At 40.7% G+C, this 15,157-nt stretch overlaps 1 protein-coding gene across 3 annotated transcripts in view; it reads right to left on the bottom strand.

The window, feature by feature from the left end:
- The window catches only part of SEMA6D (semaphorin 6D), a 522,867-nt gene that overhangs the window by 326,509 nt on the left and 181,201 nt on the right, over positions 1–15,157 (bottom strand). For all 3 annotated transcript variants that reach the window (XM_081136895.1, XM_081136885.1, XM_081136888.1), the window contains one exon: positions 8,306–8,385. The gene's annotated coding sequence lies outside the window, so the exon portion shown is untranslated. The remainder of the gene's footprint in view (positions 1–8,305; positions 8,386–15,157) is intronic.

Here is a 15,157-nt window from a genome sequence, read left to right as displayed (position 1 = left end):
ACCCTGTGATAAGAAAACAGAGGATAATAGCACTTATATAACTTCCTCAACACTGTACAGCTGGTAAGTGGCAAAGCCAGAATTTAAACACCAGCCCTTTGATGCCACATCCCATGCTCTTCTCTCTATCACACTGCCTCAGAAAGTGCAGGTGGTGGGAAGCATTAAGGGAGATTGGGAATATAACAGGAAGATTGAGTCTTTTATTGGAGTGAGGATTAACTAGAAATAATCAGTGGTACAAGTGAGAATAAATAATGAATAATTTTAACTGTTAAGAAAAGTTCATTCATCTAAATCATGTGTTCTTCACTGACTCATAGTATTTGCTTCCCATAAAAAGTACAAAAATATTACACTTTAAAACCCTTGAAATATCTCTACATTGTAGGGAAAAAAGAGAAATTAGCAATTTTGTAATTCATAACAACCCCAATGGTATGATGCTCTGTGTCTCTAATTGTGATCCCATTCTACTCAAATTTTACGTAAATATGTTTTATTTTTTCAGAGAACTGAATAGCTGTTCCTAAGGTCACAAACAGAAAGCAGCTTTACTTTCCACAGGTAGTGGGCCTGAGGAGTTAGATTTAATTACAACTTGCATTTTAGTTCCACAGAGTGACTGACCATCTGCAGTGCCTCCAAAAACCGTGATATTACCATCCCTCCCAGAACAATGCTGGTTTTAGGAATGTTTTCAATGGAAGGATGAAAAGTTAAGAGTCATTTACGATTCAGCTGTAATTCTCAAGTCAGTTCTGTGAAGACAAAAGGTCAGGACAAAGGAGAGGGGCATTAGAACGTGCATAGCACATACCTTCGCTCAGTTCAGAATGCATGGCATCCAAGAGAAGCAAAACTGCGAGGGAACCAGTATGTCAGAGAACGCACAGAGTACGAGAATACAGTACTTCTAAAAAATATAAATTTGTAGGACACAGGTTCATCTACCCACTGTATCAAGAAATGGGACAGACTGGGGGAGAAAACAAGGAAAGGAGGAAGAGTTTATAAGTAGGTTGGTGGGAAAGAGCTAGAGCAAAGATCACAGAAGAAGGCCATTAAAGTGCACCCGTGAGTTCCACAGTTGAGCCTGTATCTCTGAATCTGATGTAAAATAGTAAATGCTCAAATAGTAAAATGCTCTGCTGATACATGCATTTAAGGGGAGGGAGTCTTCCCATTAAAGATGGACCATTGGGTTCTGAAATGATGAGTTCAGAGGGAGCCAGACCACTCAGTATGAGACCACCTTGCTGAAGACCAGTTTGGATCAAGTCAAGAGAGTATCTGTGTGTTCTGAGTCATACCACTCTTCTGAAGGACAACTGTCTCTTCAGCAATAGTTGAGTGGGAACCTCAGAACTCTTCATGTTCTTGGAAAGATCTCCCTCACAACCCTTGAATCTTGCCCTAAACACTCTCCTTGACCTCAGCACTCACAGTCTCACCACCACCATCTGCAGGACTATCAGAATAAGCCTCTGCATGTCACTGTCATCTCTTCTCTCTTCTTCTCCAATCTCCATAAGATTCTGTTCACTGCTTGTTCCGATCCCGGTCTCACACCCCCTGAAACCATTTCTCTGAACCCCCTGGGGCTTTAGATCAGTCACAGTAAGTTCACTCATTCTCAACTTCTTTTGGAAACTTCCCTTTCACTTTTTGCATTACTTAAAACCTGGTTCTCCACAATAACACAGATTCTACAGAAGCCCTTCCAAGAAGTAGCTTTCCTCATAGATCCCTATCGCCAAGGAGCCGGGAGGTACGGCAGGAGTCCTTCTTGTTTCTTATCACTGCATCCAGTCCCTTCTGCCTTCTTCCTCTACAAAATCCCGGCTTCTACTTCCATGTCGTCAAGCTATACCACCCTCTACCCCTGCTGATCCTTCTGCCACCATTCTCCACCAGTTCATTGCCCCTCCATTAATTGGAGATTTTGGTGCATAGCTCATGACCACTCTCTCTAACACTACTATTTAATTTTTAGTCATTTCCATACCCAATGGGAGGATCCTCCCAATAGTCAGACCTCTCAGTTCCTGGACTTCCTCTCTTGCAAAGATTTCATCAGCCGTCGTTTCTGAGCCACTCACTTCCATAGTTGCTCTCTTGTTACCAATAACTGCAGTCCTTGCAAAATCCAATTCCATATTCTTTTCTTTGATAATGACTTCTTATCTTTCCTGTCCACTCCTTCCAACCCCAAATCCTACAATTCTACAACCCCACCAGGACCTAAAACATCTCCCTGAGATATCTCCCCCATGTTATCTTCTCTTGCCTCCTTTCCACCTTAAGTTCCACAGATAATCATTACAATAATATGCTAGCTCCTGTTTTGCTTTGGTGCACTTTCCTTGTGAAACCATAACCCTCATTAAAGTTAACCACTCAATACTTATACTCATGTAGCCTGATACAATGGATATTCATAGGTAATCAAAAGAGACCCTCCACATGCTTTCACTATCATATCTGCCCACCTATCCATCTCTCTTCTGTTACTATAGACACGTTCTCTGTGCTCACAGCCAAGGTCAGTAGAAGACTCCCCTCTCCCCTCCTACCAGAATTATTGCGGCATGCTCTTAAGTAGTCTCTCCACCTATGCCTTCCCTTCCCACCCTGTGTCACCTCCCAACATGGCAGCAAGAATAATCCCTATAAAAATATAAGTCACACCAATCATGCCACCTTTTTAGTCAAAACCCTCCAAAGGCTTCCCATTTCACTGAGTAAGAGCCAAGCTTCACATGGTATCTACATGATCTGGCTCTGCATTGCCTCTCTGACCTCATGTCCTACTATCTCTCCTACTCTTCTCACAGCCTAGAAAACTCTCCCCCCAGGTACGTATGCATGGCTTGCTGCCTCATTTCCTTCAAGTCCTTTTTCAAAAGTTTTTGACATGTAAAAGCTTTACTAGGCCATTATCTAAAATTCAACACTCCCACCCTGTGACATTTCATATCTCTTTCTCTATTTTTTCTCTTTAGCATTCATCCATATATAAAATACACATGGGTGTATAAAGTATACAGACACTATATATTTTAGATTTGTGTCTTGCTCATTACTCATGTCTTCCACTAGAAGGTAATCCACGAAGGCAACAATTTTTATCTGTTGGGTTTACTTCAGTATCCCCAGTACACAAAATAATGCCTAACAATGCCTAGTAGACGATCAATAATATTTGTTCAGTGAATGAGTCAGCAAATAAATGGGTATGTGAATGACCAGGGAAGGAGAAAACAGAAAGTTATATTTTTCAGATGGAAACATAATATTTAGAGATGTCTATTTTTTCTAAGAGAGCTCCTGTTTATGAAATCAAGATTTCAGAGGGATCTTAATATGCAATCACTGTCCTGGTGGTGCCATGACAATACACCAATATAGCTCACTGAGCAACACAAAAATATCAAGAAGTAAAGCAAATCCTTGAATAACTCTAAAATAAATATATTTAATCTTAGCAATAATTGTCACTCCTTGAAGAAAGAGATATTTGGTTGATCTTGCCTTTTCAAGTAACCTGTAAAAGTTTCATTTTTGATGGTATTTACTTCCTACTTTTTCAGACATTCATTCCTCCCCACTCCCCAAACACGTACACCATATTAGCAGCTAGATTCTAAAAGCTGACGTACATGGCCGAGGGACAGGCTGTCAGAGCATGTCTTCTTGCCTTATATTAGGAGGAAATCACAGTATGCTCAGACAACTTATGTGCCTCATCTCTCCTTGCCCTCTAGAATCCCAAATAAACAAAATTTATATTTTTCCAGGATATTTGTGCCTTTACAATGTATTTTTATAACATATCTTTATATAGTTAATTAGAATTTTTTTGCAGATGGTTGATAAGACACCAGAGAACACATTATTAAAAACTATTTCTCCCCTCCCCCCTCAATTCAGTAAAATCCTTCAGTGATATAAATATTGCCTTTTATCAGAAGCTTTCAATCTATCCCATTTTCCATAAGTCACTGTGCTCTAATGACATTTTGTTAGATGCAAAACTTGAAAATAACAGATGAAAATTCGCTTTTGACTTTATTACACCAAAAATGTCTGAGTGATAGATGGGACCATTGCTGATATGGTGGTTTTCTGGTTCCTATTATTAGTCATGGGTTATTTTGATCAGCTTCAAAGTGATAGTGGGTGACTGGAATACAAAATACTTGCAGTTTTCTGGAGCTTCAGTGAAATGCTATCGAAGGCAGCTGAGAGTTTAGAGGCCCTACTTGAGTTTCTATCAATTTCTGTCATTTCATCATCCCACCACTGGGAAGAGTCGTAAGGAGCCCTCTTTGCTGATTATGTCTCACCTCAATTTTGACTTTGAGAGAAGTAGAGTCCAATGATTAAAAAGAGAAATTACCTTTTGAGTTGGGAACACTGGAAATAATAGATGTATCCAGATTAGTCAGAGCCCAAGAAAATTGGCTCATTAGTTGTTAGTAGTATGGCTTGCTATGATGATTAAAATCTACAATTTTCAGGTTGATTGGGTCAGTTATAAAAACATGGAAATCTGGCTGGAGTATTCTAGGATAATATTTTCTATATTTAACTTTATTCCTAAATATTAATTTTCTTTGGTTATTCTCCCAGATAAGTCTTAGAATATTGTGACGCAGGGAAAATTTCAGCTAGGTTCTAACTTGACAAAACGAACCATACTCAGCCTGAGGAGACCATTACCTATTTTTGTTGTCTTGGGGAATAAATTGAAAGAAACGAGGTTGGATTTTATTAGACAGAAAAGATACAAATGATGCTTCCATGTAGTTGGGGATCTTGGGACCAGGAAAGGGGATGGTAGTGCATATAGGTAAGCATCTCTACAGTGGTGAACTTTGGATGGTGTTCAGATTTTATCCCTAAAAAACTCAAATGATGATACTTTTGGTTGCTATTTCAAATATCAGCCAATTTCTCTGACCCACGTCCATCATGCTGATGATCCTCTCTAGCACTCTGAATAAAAATTTGGACCACTGTGTTCAATGTCATCCATTATTCATAGTCCTTGATTGCTTCTAACACTAGAACGTGAACCAGGAGCTCTGGAAGATTTTCTGTAATATTTTGTGTAATTGTTGGAATTTCCTGTTTAGTATCTAGGTAATGTTTTCCAACAATTACGTCTTTCTTCTTAAAGGGCACATGACCCACAGTTCTTTGCAAAGACATGGAACTATGGTGTGTTCGAGCAAATTGTGTTTTTTGACCCAAGACATCCCGCCCTCCTTCAAATTCATATTGATCGCCTACAATATTTGTAATGAAACAAAGTCCAAGAGTAAACTCAGGGCTACGGGGGTGTATTTGTCTTAGAGATCAAACACTTAAAGCAGGATTTATGGAAGCAGAGGTCTGTGAGTCAATAGCTAGAAAAAATTGGATTGTAAGCAAGTAACAGACTGTCTGAGGTGTGAAGGAGAGGAGAAAGGAGACTGACTGGAGGGGGCGGGGAGGAAGATAACACTTAGAGGGAGGGAGGCCTGAGAAATGATGATTCGCCTCAAGGATCAACCCCAGAGACGCTTTCTTTCCTGTCTTGCCGACAGAGGCTGTATTATAAACATCTCTTCCCTTCTCTCGTGCTTTCCTTTTGGAATAATTCAAGGACACTGAAATTTGGGAGCACAAACACCAAGAGAGGTTCAGGTACAAATCAGAGACAGTTATAACTACAGACTTTTGATGATATCATAATTTAAAGAAGAAAACCAAGTATCTGAGCACTGCAAGCTTTCTTTTTTTCCAATGCAAAGACACCTATGAAGATCTATGAAGGTGCTCTTTAGACATAACCTTCAAATCAGCCAAGTGCTATTAATAAGAAATCAGCTTTCTAGCACTGCTGGATTTTGTGTAGTAACTTTAAGTTCCTTGAAGTGTTTCCTGTTTATTACTTTATTTTTGGAGAATTCTACAGAGGAATACAGTGAATAATTAACCTCATTTTACAGACTGAAAACTAAGGCCTAACTGTTAACTATTTAAGATCTCAGAGGTAAATAAAAAAAAAATAAAAGCAAAAAACAACAACAAAAGAAAGAAAAAATATTTCTTTATCTAAACAGCTATGGTTTAAGATTAGGCTTTAGGTCCGTTGACTCCTAAATCATTGCTCTTTCTATTATGTCGCTTGCATCAATGTATTTTTTCTTAAACAAGCCTATCTGGTCAAGAGTGTTCTCATATTGCAGAAGAGGCAAAACATTCGGTGTTGTCTAATTCTCTAGAGATTAGGAGCTCCAAGCCTAGTTTCAAGAAAACCTTTTCATAGCTCTAATGACAGAAATCAATTTAGCATGATCTATTGAGTTACTTTGGAAAGGTTTCACTCTTGATAACAGAAGTATAATTTAGTATACAGAGCTCAGATGAAACTGTGACTTCTTGTGGTCCAGGAGTAAGTTATTAGATCGATCACTCCCACAGAGGTTTGTGGTTTCATTAAGGCCAATTGTACGCATGTTCCTCTTACTTTTTTTTCCCTCCTCAAATTGCTCAGCCTTGAGGTTTTTAAAAAGTCCTTTTCAGTTTAACCCTGGCCCTTCTGATATCTGAGATTTAATGACTCTCTAATTTGGATGTTATCTTGAATTCCATGCACATATGAAAAACCACGACTTACATATGGGAGCTATCGTTTAGTGGTAGTTCCTAGAAAGCACATCTCAATCGTGAAATAAAACTCAAGTGCAAAGTAATTTAATTTTCAAGAGGAATGTGCTATTGAGATAAAAGAAAACATAATGGTTCGTTCATTTATTTTATATGTATTAAAGTGTGAAGTTGTACTGTTGGTTCCAGGCATCAGTTTAAGTAATGCATCTTCCAGGCTATTCCGCAATCATTCTTCCATTGTCCCATAAATAGATTATGTGACTACAAGCTGTTAAACTGAAAGTTACCACAATAATATAACGGAATAAAACAGCTGGGAGATTTGAGAGGAGTATACTTAGACTAAATATGAATGCTGACTTGCCAAAATGCATCCTTTGAAAATTCACAGATATAAAGCCATGTCTGGTATACAGAAATGGACAAATACGTTCAGTAAAAGTCACATTTGTTCAATGTACCAGGAATCTGCTACTTTAAGGCCACATGAAAATGGGGACCAAAACATAGGTAAAAAATGTACTAAAATGGTAGGCCTTAGAGAATTGAACATACTAAGAAGATCTGGTTCAACCTGAAGTTGGGAATGCAATAGACATTATTGCTGAATTTAGTCTATTAAGTTCAATAATTCAGAGTCCAAAAAAAATCTACCTAAAGCCTAGATGCTCTTGTTTGACTCCAGTTAATCACAGCATGGTTCATTGTCTACTTCAGATTGGAAATGTGTCCAGCGACTCTGTTCTCTTCCATAAGAAACAGAATGCTAATTATTACTTTGTTCAGTAATAGATTTTGGTATCAGATCTAAGATGTCTGTGTGCATGCATACAGGGTATGTCGAAAGCAAGTTTACAGTTGTTCCTACGGAAAATAATACAATAATTAAGAAATAAAAATGCAAGAATAAACTCTGTGTTTTGTGTACTCACAACTGTAAACCTACTTTTGTCCTACCCTGTGTATGTAAATACACAGATAGAGTGGAAAACTTTTATTTTCAAAACAATCTTCCAGAAACACAATTTGCTATTTATCTGCTAACATCTTCACCATTATGACTCTCTTTTTAAGAAACATCATGTGGTTGTGCTTCTGATGGCAGCAGGCGTCCAGTGTGCCACCATTATCACCATACCTTAAGCATCTGCTATTCTTAATTTTTACCCAGTCTCTTAATTGACTACAGATTTGGTTGTTTTAGGAAGCCAGTCTCAGGACCCACATTAAGGGCATGACTGCCCCTTAAGATATTGAAAACAAACTGCTTCTCCTTTTTTTCTCCCCAATGATCTTAAACTTTGTGTCCCTTTGTGTTCTAATATTTATCTCTCTTCCGAAGAGAAACACTTTCATTGTTCAAAATGGAATCCATTCCCCCCACTTGGTTGAACAGTGCAGAAATAAAGAAATCTTGATATTACTTAGTTTCCTTATTTTCACTGATCCCAGCAATACTAAATTCAGTGTTTATGGATTATGGATTTATCTTGTGTTTACTGTAGTTTTGCAAGGTAATTGAATAGAGACCTGTATGGGTCAAAAAATATTACATCTAAACAGCTTCCGTTTCATATCTCCAGAAAAAAGTCAGAACCCAGTAATATTTAATGTCCTTCATTGTTATATCTTTAAATCTTACCGCTGCAAGCAAATGTGAAAATCCTTAAATTGCTGGCCTCAGTTTCCCATGTCAACTGGCATATGTTCAGGTTGGAGATCCTGCCAAAAGTCAAAGGAAAACATTTATGAGAGAGAGCCTGGTGGAGATGATTCTAATCCTGCATGTCCAGCACTGCCGGCAAGCCTGGCTTATGAAGCTTGCTGCTGCTTTAATGATGAGACCTCTTAACCACAGCTGAATGCGGGCATCGATGGATTCCCCCTGCCCTAACTAGGAGGCTGATTATTGATCCCCACCTGAATGCTCCATTGAGAACAAGCCATTCATGAATAGGAGCTGGAAGAATAGTGCACTGCAGGGCAGTTTTAATAAACTGCAATAGGGACACAGTCTGTGGATAGAAAGGAACACATCCAATCTTAACGAAGCACTGCTTGCATGACTGAGAGGTCTGTGGGCATCCTACGGGCCAAGTGGCGGACAGAGTGCCACGCCAGAGTAAGCACAGGACCCCAAGACACCCCATACCCTTACTCAAAGGAAGCTTCAGTTCTCTCTATCGCTCATGGGATGAAGCTTTGAGGCTGGAATGGACTGACTGATCTTGCTACTGGAACAGAGGGGTCTGACCCCAGAAGCAGCTATATAGACAAGAGGAATACAAGTCCAATGAGAAACTTAAGGCTTCAAAACTTGAAGACAGGAGGGTGAAAAGTAGCTGAATGGTTATCCCCAGGAGTTCCCTGAAGCTGCTTGGAAACAGCCAGAGAAGTCATAGAGGAATGGACAGTGCATGAGGCCTGACCCGAACCCGCAGCACTCAGCGAACAGGGCATCTTTCGGACACACTCTGGAGTTCTAGGTTACTCACGGTTAGGGGTGCCCTTTTCAAATGCATCTGAGTAACTCAATAGCTTGGTCCAAGTAACAGGTAGCCATTCACCTGTTCATTTATCTATTTATTTGAGATCTAAGGTGTTTTCAAGTTAGAAAATGTCAGGCTCTTACATGGGTTTTTGTTCTACAAGTATATGAGTGTGTCAGCTTCTTTGATGCTAAAGAGGAGATATAAGTTTTATAGTCACCATTTGCTAAAGTACTTTTTAGAATAATACACTTGATATTTTTATATTTAAAAAACAAAGTAGAACTATGAGGACAATTCTTCAACAGCAAGAATACATGCAATTGTAAATATAAAAATAAGAATATTTACTAAGGATGCTCCTTAAACAAAGGTCAAAGAGAAGGAGTCTATATACCACACATAGTGACTACCTTTAGCATCATACAGTTATGCTTTTCAAACATGCACCCTGAATTATACATTACCTTAACATTTCAAAAGCCAAAGAGTCATTTAGGATAGAATTGTTATTAGCCTAGTATTATTAAAGGCTGAAAATATTTGGGCACATATTGAAGAAAGCAATTCTCAAATGTGAGTGTCCATAAGGAAGTTTGTTAAAAAAAAACAAAACAGATTCTTTGGCCCTACTTCCTACAGATTCTGAATTAATAGACCTGGAATGGGGTTCAGGATTACATATTTTCAAAGAGAGCAGAGCATTCTATTGTACCCAAAGATTCAAAGTCAAGAACTAATTAGTAGAGGCCACCTTCAGACTCAGTTAATGAGAAATCACTTTCTGTTTTAGGCAGCCCATTTGTGTTATCTGACTTACAGTTGACATAAGTCAAGCATTGAATTTCGCAGAAGTACATGTTAGAGGAGCAACAACTGTAATATTTAAAGGGGTAACTTCTTTTTTGAAAATTAAAAAAAATGCCATCAACCAAACAGGTGAGTAAGACTAATTTGGAAGGACAGATATAAACCCATACTTGTTCCAGTTGTGTTGAGATGCTTTCTACACAAATGAAGTTATTAAACCAAAATAACTTTGAAATTTGACAACACACATTCCATCACATTAAAATGTTTTTTTAAACATCTAAGTGCTCTTCCAGATCTAAAATCCTGGGAAATACCAATAAACCGGGAGCATTGAGCTAGAAGGTATCTTGCCATGTCCATTGGCCTAGTCTCCTTGTTTATGGGGGAAGAAATGAAGCCCAGAGAGCTCATGATACTATACTTATGATGAAAGATCAAAAACTGAACACAGGACTTCTGACTCATACATTAATTCACTCTCCATTCTAACACACAAAAAGTTTTCAAGGCTCTATTCTCAGCCTACAGCTTTACTCATTGACCGAGGGAGTTTTTCAGACAAAATTTTCCTTTTTTGGCTGGGAGAGGAGTACAACGTGTCCTTTGGGGTTCTCTCCCAGATTTTCTCAGGGAGAAAACATATGCTCAGGTCCCCAGAGAACTGTGCTCCCACACTCACAGCTGTACAACAGGCAAGAAAAAGCTGTCCACAAGCTTAAAAAATAATAATCAGCATTTGCAAAAGTGCTCTGGGGTATCTTGGGGAAGTGTTCCAAGAGAATTGCTATTAGAAAAAGATCACGAGGTTCTCTTCTCCTGGATCCTATTCCATGCTCAGATTAATATTTTAGGTGCATCAGTGACCCTCATTTACTCACCCATAGTTCATCATTCAGCAAGTACCCCTGGCAACAGTGGGCTGCGTCCCTGCTCTCGTGTAGGCTGCGGCCCAGCGGGAACTGGGGGCTCCCGGGAAGTCGGCTGCACCCCGGCCTGTGCCTACTGAGCGTGCTGTGTGCCGGGCCCACCACCTCCCCAAGAGGGGGGAGCCTGCTTCCTAGCCAAACAACTTTCATTAAACTTAATAAAACATTGGACTCCGTATGTTTTTCCTCATTCTATCAATACCTATTTGCTTATCAAAATCCTACTTCTCCAGCAACAGCGGGATCAAACCCTCTCTTCTCAGCCTCCCTTATGACTTCATCCCACCGACCTAAGCGTGTGTAGAGCAACATGCTTATTCCTTCCTTATAGCACCCGAAAGTGGGATTCTAGACCTACAGGAATTCTAGATCACTGACTTTAACTTTACTTTTTAGAAAAGAAAAGAGTGGCCTAGAAACATGATGCCGCACAGTAATTGGTAATGAATTATCAGAAATCAAAGGGAAAGGAGGAAAGCACATTTGTGTTTAGCATTTGCTCTATGCTGTGTTCTTTGTAAGATAATTTAACTACCTTATTATTTCATCTAATTCTCAGAAAAATCTTGCTCAGCAGATACATCGTTAGTCCCGATTACAGGTACTGTAAACCAGTATCAGAGGGGATAAATAGTTGAAACCCGGTCAGACAGCTGCACGGGGTAGTTGGCAGGGGTGGATGCCAGACCATGCCAACCACACAGTTCTTATCCACTGACCCTCTTCACTTCCACCCGGGGTCACAGGGATGGGAAAAGTGCTGACACTTAACTGAGAAACGGGACTTGGGCAGCCCCAATGATAAACAGTAGGTCCCTGATAACTGGTCAAGGGCTAATCCACTGCCTACTTCTGAGACCCATAATCCACCCACCCCCGCCTAAGGGGCAGCGAGGATGGAGACAGGCCTGACAGTGCCAGCTTGGAGGGAAGGAGAGCGAGGACGACTGGCAGACCCTGCGGGAATCTGAGCTCTGGCTGGCTATCAATCAGACGGGCTTTGGCAATCATGGTAACTCTTTAAGCTCCAGGAGCAAGTACAACTCGGTCGCTGTAAAATGTAAAAACTGCAGGTTTCCGCCTTGTGTACACCACTGTTGAAGAGAAGAGAGGGCCTCCCAATCTTTATTTCCAAATACTAACCACCTTATACACGTATGAGACACCTCGAAGCTTTTCACACCAAAAGGTGGACAGGGATTGCGCTTGACTGGTGAACGCGTCTGTTGTTCCTCTGCAGGTCAGTGACAGTCTGTTTCTACTTCAAGTGGATTTTCCCCAAATACTCCTGTAACTATGACAGCCTACGTGCCTCCAAAATAATGATAATACCCACACTTTCTGACTATTTGCAATTTTCCACTTTACAAAGTATCTTTGCATGCACTGTTATCTAATGTCCACAAAAACTGCATAAAGTGAACAGCTATTATTAGTTCAATTTTTAAAACAGAAAATGAAGTTAAGTAAAATGTCCAAGATGATGTTTAACACTGTAAAAACAATCAAAGTTGCACTTACTGAGGGCCTGCTATGCAACACAGGCCATTGCAAAGGTTATACGTTTGTTCACTTAAGCCTCACAACCACTCATGAAGTAGGTGTTATCTTCATACAAGTGTGGAATCTGCGTTGCTACAAAGGGTCAGATGACTAGCATAAAGTCATACAGGTTAGCACCAGAGCTAGGATTCAAATCCAGCTTTATTAAAAGCCGCCCAGATTCTCAATCAAAATCTGACCTTGAACCTAAATGAGGTGATAGAATTTCCAGAGGTGTCCTCATTGCCTGAGCGTCCAGACTCGCCAGCCGGCCTTGCTTTTCCCTGACATTTTGTGGCCTGTCTCTCACACTTTGAAATATAGAAAAATTCAAGTTGTTAGAAATTCCCAGCAAAATTCTTTATTGTTACTCTCCATAATCACGACTGTTCAGGCAACGTGATCTATGTGAGAGTAATCCAGCTACTAGGTCTTGTTTCCCTCTTAGCGCTCCTATAAGCTGAGCTTTGTGGCATTTCTCACTTTATCCTGTAACTACTGGTGGTTACCTGCCTGCATGTGTGTGAAGCTGTATATCACACATACTGTGAACGTTCAGACAAACCTATCCCTCTTCCTTCCATGGGTTCGCAAAGAGAAATTGGAAGAACTAAAGAGAAAAGAGCAGTTCTCGGGTCCCCTTGCACTTGGCGCCTGTGAGAGGGAAAACGTGGCCAGTACTTGGGAAGCACTGTGGGGCACGTGTCGCTGCACACATATGCATCATGTCCCTTTCACTCTTTGGAGTTACCAGATGCCTGGTTCTGCTGGGAAGGGGCTTGGTAACCCACTTGAAATCATGAGGGCTCATAACTCATTTATGCAAGGCACAGAACCTGTTCAGGTGACATCTGCTCTGAGGAGTGATTGAAAGATGTAGTCGAGCCAAAGATGACAATGAAATATTAGCAGCCACGCAGTTTATATGAGGCCCCCAGCTAGTTGGGGGAATTATGCAGGTCAAAAGAAGAGCCTCCAGGCAACATAAGAAGCAGAACAAAGGATGCAAGAACCCTTTAGGGGTCAAGGACTCATTTTGTTGCTATGGGGAAGGCCCCGAGTTTTTAACTCATTTCATAGGCAGATGTGCGGCCCTCAACCTTGAACTCTCCAGGCTAACAAGTGCTGGGTTAAACTGCTCCTCCATGCCCATCTGACCTCAGAAGTCACACAGCCCTCTGAGGGTGTGGGTGCTTGGGAGTGGGGAGGGGAAGGGGACAGTTGGGATGGACTCAGGCTCTGACTTCAGGGTCTGATCCTGCTCTCCTGGTACCATCCTCCTCTAATCAAATGTCTCCCCATTGGTGTGTTGTTGTTTTTCCTGAAACACCCAGCCCATGCCACCCCCCTCCACTCTCTTATACCCCCCCCCCCCCCCCGCCACCACCACCACCACCCTACTTGGGGATGAGATTCCTACTACTTAGAAGAGAAAACAAAGCCCTTTGTAATCCTCTCACCCCTTTCACCCCTTGCCTCATGGAACTTCTTGCATTTCCTAAAATATTTTCCATTCCCTGTGTCTTTGCCCTGCTGTCCCCTCCTCCTGGAATGCCTTTCTCACTTTTCCGCTGGACAAATATCCTACTCATTTTAAGAACCAACTGCCACGTAACTTGCTGGGGGAAGGCTCTCTCGAACTCTAGAAAGGAGCTAGTCATTCCCTTTGCTGTACCCTCTGGGTTCGTGACAGTAAGGGAGACGCTCCATCTGCTCCTACCTCTTCCTATAGCTGTAACTCAGTCTGTTACAAACATCAGCTAAATTTGTCACTCAGAACAAGCCAAATCCAGGGCAAGATTCTTATGCAGCTCCAAACAGGGTTGCTCTCTTTGCATTACAGTGCCCATTTTCTCCCCGTTATGAAGTTTCAACAGGATGACCTAGGTTTTTTAAAGGTTACTCTTCATAGTGAATTAGCAGTTACAATGAAAAAGTATGGGCCACCAGGAAGAGTGTGCAGCTAAGGAACAGGAGGGAGCCAGGACACCTGAAACTAATATTGAATGTCAATTGTAATTAAATTTTAAAAAATTTTAAATGTCAAGCCAAGGTGTGGGGTGTAACAAAGAGAATGATCAGTAGTGTCAAAAGCGGTTTGTCAGTGAGTGGTGCGGATTAAGTTTTGTTTTTTGAATTCTGCCTTCCGAATAGAACTCAGAAAAGTGGTTGGATGGGATGAGGGAGGCAGGTCAGGGAAATAGATCAGGAAAGGATATCGGGGAGATTCCTGGGCGATAAGAATGTTTTATATCCTGACTAGGGTGTGTGAGTGTCACACAGGAGTGAGCACTTTTCAAAACTCATCAAACTGTAACACTCAAGATCTGTGCATTTCACTGTATGCAAAGAACACTTAGATTAAAAAATAAATTATATTTTTTATTGCTTTTAGAGAGGGAGAAAGGGACACACACACAGAGAGAGAGAAAAAGAGAGAGATGTGAGAGAGATACATCCATTGTTTGCCTCCCACAAGCACCCCAACAGGGAATCGAACCCGGGACCATTCAGTGCATGGAACAATGCTCCAACCAACTGAGCCACACCAGCGGGGTGAAAAATAAATTTTATTTTTCACACACACAAAAATGTGTGATTATTGGGGGGGGAGAAACGACCGTGCACATATGCATACATCTCTGCTTGACCACTTAGCACCCTCCACTAGAATTATATTTTACATGTTTTAACCTGCACAAAACTACGAGTTTCTGGAGGGCA

This window comes from Miniopterus schreibersii (assembly GCF_964146895.1).
Source record: "Miniopterus schreibersii genome assembly, chromosome: 1".
Lineage (NCBI taxonomy): Eukaryota > Metazoa > Chordata > Mammalia > Chiroptera > Miniopteridae > Miniopterus > Miniopterus schreibersii.
The sequence above is the reverse complement of the archived record's forward strand: the minus strand, read 5'-3'. Positions and strand labels throughout refer to the sequence as shown.